Source organism: Hordeum vulgare, chromosome 5H (assembly GCF_904849725.1).
Source record: "Hordeum vulgare subsp. vulgare chromosome 5H, MorexV3_pseudomolecules_assembly, whole genome shotgun sequence".
NCBI lineage: Eukaryota > Viridiplantae > Streptophyta > Magnoliopsida > Poales > Poaceae > Hordeum > Hordeum vulgare.
Window position 1 is genome coordinate 375,120,594 of NC_058522.1, and position 5,662 is coordinate 375,126,255.

The window sequence follows — 5,662 nt, forward strand, 5'->3', positions numbered from 1 at the left end:
TAATGGTGCACCAGGTAGTGCGCCATTAGTATGCCTCCCAGGTGCGCCATTAGTATGCCTCTCAGGTGCGCCATTAGTATGCCTCTCAGGTGCGCCATTAGTATGCCTCCCTAGTGCGCCATTAGTATGCCTCCGAGGTGCGCCATTAGTATGCCTCCCAGGTGATCCATTAGTATGCCTCCCAGGTGTGCCATTAGTATAGCCCATGGTGCTCCATTAGTATCTGGTATTCTAGCATATATATGTTTTTTTCAAAACCACAAATTCAACAACACATAACATATATATCAAATATATAATACATAATATGTGCCCAATAGTTTTACTGATCCACAACACATAACATATATGCAAAGTTGCATAACAAATTTCATGATCCATATATCAAAACTCCATAGCATCCATACATCCAAAATTCCATAGCATCAATATATACATATAGTTCCATAGCATCCATACATACATAGCTCCATAACAAATATAGTTCCATAGCATCCATTCATTATTCACATACAATTTTTTGAGCTACAATATTATTTTGTTTGCATTAATATGTTACCATTATTATTTTAGATGACAAAAAAGACAACTATGGCTCCAAAGGTTTGCTTTATGTCTTCACGCCACATAAGTAAACGAAGTAGAAGGGGCGCACGTTTAGGAGCTCCAGCGCGCGGTCCTTTTGAACTTCCCCTCGCAAAAGAAGCATGAATCAAAAGCGTTAGAGAAAGAAAACAGATGATTCAGAATTACAAATTTTGATACATATTGACTTCTAACATAACAACACCAGCAATGTTTGTTACAAAATTTAGGAGGTATCAAGATACTTAAATTGTCAACTAGTGACGACTACACACACACACACACACACAGAGAGAGATATACACATAAGCTCCAAAGAATACAGCTAAGATTTTCAAGAGAACATTCACATACAAGAATAAGCACATGATGTTTGGTTCCAAATTATAAATATAAGCTGTCGATGTTGCGCTGAATCCAAAGTAATCCCAGCTACATAGGTCACACGCTCGCTCTAATGAGATGTGATACCAAATGTTTAAGCCTGAAGGAAAGAAGCAATGGTATAGGCACAAACTTTCCAGTCATGGAGATGATACTACGATCATAGTGTTCACCCTTGATTGCAAACAAAATCTAACTAGTAAACGCACACAATCAGCAGCCCCTATATATAACTCCATAAAAGTATTAGAACAGATGCATCAGAACTGAATTACCTGTGAGCAACAGCAGGAATGAGCCTTCAGGCTGCGCGAGGAAGGAGACCGTCTTGGCAACCTTCTCCAAGCACTCCTGACTCCGCACCAGCAACGAATCGCCATTCCTCTCCACAATTCAGTCAAACCTGTAAATTCTACTCGGGAGCTAAGCAAATGAAAGGGTTAACAATCCCACTGCATTATGCCAAAAGAAACAGCGTTGAGTAAAGAGATGAAAACAAACTAAAACTGCAAGACAATGAAACTACAGGAATGATTAGCTGTAGAGATACTGGAAAAGGCGGTCCAATGGTATGGAACATGGTAAAATCAGGAGAGAAAAATAAATAAAAGAAGATACGTATCGTACTTTCTAAGCGCATTGTTCGGTATCTACTCTATACTCTACAAGCAAAGTGCAATGCCAACGGTTTTATTAATTTGAATGGAGGGTTGTAGCAAAACCATCAGTTTAACATGTGATAGAAATGTGATACAAGTGATAAATTCGTAGCTCGAGAAACCAAGTTATGAACATCCAAGTGTCAGCAAACAGAACAAGCACCAATCCATGAAGTGATATGTTATCCAATATGGTCAACATGCCAAACCAGCACTGCTCAAAGGCCATATCACACACAGCTCAAGTGAGAGACATGAAAACTTAATTGTATCTAAACAGGAGGCATCAACGATAGCCGTAGTGAGAATATTATGTCTATCCTACTGACATGAGAATATTATGTCTTTAAGTCTCACAATAACCATATGTCTAGAGGCAAGGTTTTAAATAGCGTTCGCTACACCCGCTATTGCTCCACTATTGCGATAGCGCACCTCTAACGCTATGTCTTTTGCGTTGCGTTTGTATATAGCGGCTTTGGTATAATGCGTCCGCTATTGCATCTCTCAGCCTGCTACTGCGGGCGATATATTAGTTTTGGATGCGGACACAGCGCTCTAACTCACCAAAATATGGTTTTCTGACCTCCAGCGGCCCCGCGTGCAAGCGTCACAGCAGTATGTAAAGTCCTAGTACGTTGCCTTTCTGCAGCATCCCCTGCTACGCATTGGACCATGGACAAACTCCCTCTCTCTCTTTCAGGATGTGGATAATCTCTCTCGAACAAATAAAAACGGGTGCTGCACGTGATATACAGCAAGTTGATTAGTAATTTGATATGATGTTGACACTCTATGCATTTGTTTAGTATTTATACTAGGGCGAACAACACTTTGGACAGAAAAGATATTTTGTGCTTACGACTTAGTGAACCACGGCTCATACAAATGAGATTGTATACAATTTAAGTATCATTTTGTGCTTGCGACTTAGTGAACCACGGCTCATACAAATGATTGTATACCTGAACGGTTTGATTTCCGGTGGATCTGCGCGGGTGGCGAGATAACCATGAGAAATGAAAATTGCCAGCACCTGGGCACAAACAACCGAAAAACTGAAGGAAACATGCAGTAGCTCGACCAAGTCCAAGCCCATCCTGACAGCTATCTGAAGCGCCTTGTACCTCGGGATAACATCATGCCCTGCAAAAATGGAACAAAACATATATTCAGCATATCAATATTCATAACATGGACACCATTTGTTCCAGAAGATATAGTAATATATTGACTTCATTTAAATAGATTTATTATGTGAGGACACTGGAGGAGTATAAATTGAACAGAGAAGGAGGCTGGACATCCCCCACACCTTACCTAACATTATTGCTATTTCATTTGTATGATTTCTTCCATTAGACCTGATAACATATTTAGAAATACTTTCAAAAATCTACATATATATGTAGCAGAAACTGCAACAACTGGTTAACAATATAACTACTACCTTAAATCTGATTTGTACTGTGTAGAATGTAGAGTAAGAACATAATAATTACATGGGAAAGGAAATAAGGACACAAACTATGCAGAAATTAAACCTGATTGTAGGCTGGAGAAATAACATCTTCTATAATCGAGAAAAAGAATCAAAATACAGTATTGAACTGCTGATGCTGAATGATATATCTACGGGAAATATATATGGCAGTGAAGAATTTTCTATGAGAAAATCAGTTCATGAAGAGTATCTGGGAGGCATGTTACATATGCTCCCTTTCTGTGGAAGGCAGCGAACAAACAAATAACAAGTTAGACTTTCAAAGAAAAAAACAAATACTCGTAAAGTATTTCTATGAACCTGATAAATATGTACCGGGGGAGCAAGAGGCCAATGGATTCAGGTCTAGTAACTTACCTGCACGCCCTGCGCGTTAATGGCGGGGGGCTCGTTGATGAGGAACCAAAACCTAGAGGCGTCGAGATTGGTACCGGAGTAGATGACGCCGCTCGCCTTGAACTCAACCCTAAAAATATCAAGGCGAGGTAGGCGAGGACGTCGACGGGGTTGGACACCACGAGCAGCAACGCCTGCGGAAATCTGCAACAGATTAAGCCCCAGATCTGCCCTGCGCCCGACCTGACAACGACGAGGTGAGGAGATAGCACCTAGGGGACGGAGAGAGTTTGAGCGTGTGGGGCGGCAAGCCAGCAGGGTCGTGCGGCAGGCGAGGTCATCTCCAGGATTGGCCACCACTAGCAGCAACACCCCCGGGACGTGCCCCGCCACAGCTGTAACGCCATTCCACAGGGCAACTCTCCTCTGCAGTAGGTGGATAGGCCGCCGACACGGTGGAGAACCCGAGAGCGGCGTGGTGGAGCGCAGGGGCGCAGGAATGCGGTGGAGAGTCTGGCGGTATGGGCCTACAACACGGTGGAGCGCGGGGGCGAGGTGGAGAGCCCGGCGGTGGAGCGCGGGGGCGCGGTGGGTAGCCCGGCGGCGACATGGTAGAGCGTGGGGGCGCGACGGAGACCCCGGCGGCGGCGTGGTGGAGCGCAGGGCGTGGTGGAGTGCGGGGGCGTGGGGAACGAAAGTTAGGGATTTGGCTGTGCGAGAGGTTGGTGATTTTGGGCGAAACCCTTCACGCGTTGGGCCGGCTATTGGCGCGAAAAAATTGGCTCTTCGCGCGCGAGAGGCCCATAACGGCATAGCGTCGGACAGTCGGTCGGGGTTATTTGTCGACCGATGGTCCACGGACCATAATGGATTTCCCAACTGATATGTGAATGGTATAAAGTGTAGCATTTCCGACCGACGATGGGCCACAGTATAGTGTTGTTCCGACCAACAGTCTATTAGAATTTTTCCTAGCCCACTGTCGATCGGTAATAGTGACTTTTTCCCAACACCCATCAGTAGGGAATACAGTGTCGTCGTGTAGTGTGGGCGATGCGGACGACGTGGGTGTGGAGCTGGATGGGGCGCATGGCAGCGTCGAGCGCGGAGAGGCGGCTGTCGAAGGGATTCCCGCAGGAGCGCTCCTCCTCCCTGACCCTCCATCCCGCTGCCCGAGGACGGATGCTCCTCCTCCTCCTGGAGAGCTTGGGCCGGAGAGGCGGGGCGGATCTGGGGGACGGGATCCGGGGCTGCGCGCAGGCACAGCGGAGCGGGGGGGTCTGGGGGACGGGATCCGGGGCGGATCCGGGGGACAGGATCCGGGGGAGGCACTGCCGGTTAGCAATGGCGCACCCCGGAGCGGTGCGCCATTAGATTTTTTTTATAGCAATGGCGCATCCCCATGCAATGCGCCATTAGTAAATATATTTTTTTATATAGCAATGGCGCATTTCATAGAGGTGCGCCATTAGTAATCTTTTTTTTGGATAGCAATGGCGCACCCCAAAGAGGTGCGCCATTAGTAATATTATTATTTTTGGATAGCAATGGCGCTCGGGGGGGAGGGGGTGGATGGTGCGCTCGGCCGATTCTGTTCGGGGGAACCGAGCGAGGAGACAGGGGAGGGTGCGGGGGGTCGGCGGCGGCGGTGGAGCGGGGGAGGGTGCAGGGGGTCGTCGGCGGCGGTGGAGCAGGGGAGGGTGCGGGAGGTCGTCGGTGGCGGTGGAGTGGGGGAGGGTGCGGGGGGTCGGCGGCGGCGGTGGAGCAGGCCGGGGAGGGTGTGGGGGGTCATCGGCGGCGGTGGAGCGGGGAGGGTACGGGGGGTCGGCGGCGGCGGTGGAGCAGGGGAGGGTGCGGGGGGTCGGCGGCGGCGGTGGAGCGGGGGAGGGTGCTGGGGGTCGGCGGCGGCGGTGGAGCGGGGGAGGGTGCGGGGGGTTGTCGGGGGCGGTGGAGCGTGCCGGGGAGGGTGCGGGGGGTCGGCGGCGGTGGAGCGGGGGAGGGTGCGGTGGGTGCTCGGCGGCGGTGGAGCGGGGGAGGGTGCGGGGCGTCGTCGGCGGCGGTGGAGCGGGGGAGGGTGCGGGGGTACTCGGCGGCGGTGGAGCGGGGGAGGGTGCGGGGGGTGCTCGGCGGCGAGGGTGGTGGTGCGCCATTAGTAGTTTTGCAAAAAAAAATTATAGTTGTAGCGCACCACCTA

General features: G+C 49.2%; 1 long non-coding RNA gene across 1 annotated transcript; it reads right to left on the bottom strand.

Annotated features, from left to right (window-relative positions):
• Positions 1-472: 472 nt before the first annotated feature.
• On the bottom strand, positions 473-1,445 carry LOC123395661. Its single transcript, XR_006609807.1, has 2 exons — positions 1,245-1,445; positions 473-687 (listed from the first exon to the last, which is right to left on the bottom strand). It is a non-coding gene; the product is annotated as an uncharacterized LOC123395661 (long non-coding RNA).
• Between the last annotated feature and the right edge of the window lie 4,217 nt (positions 1,446-5,662).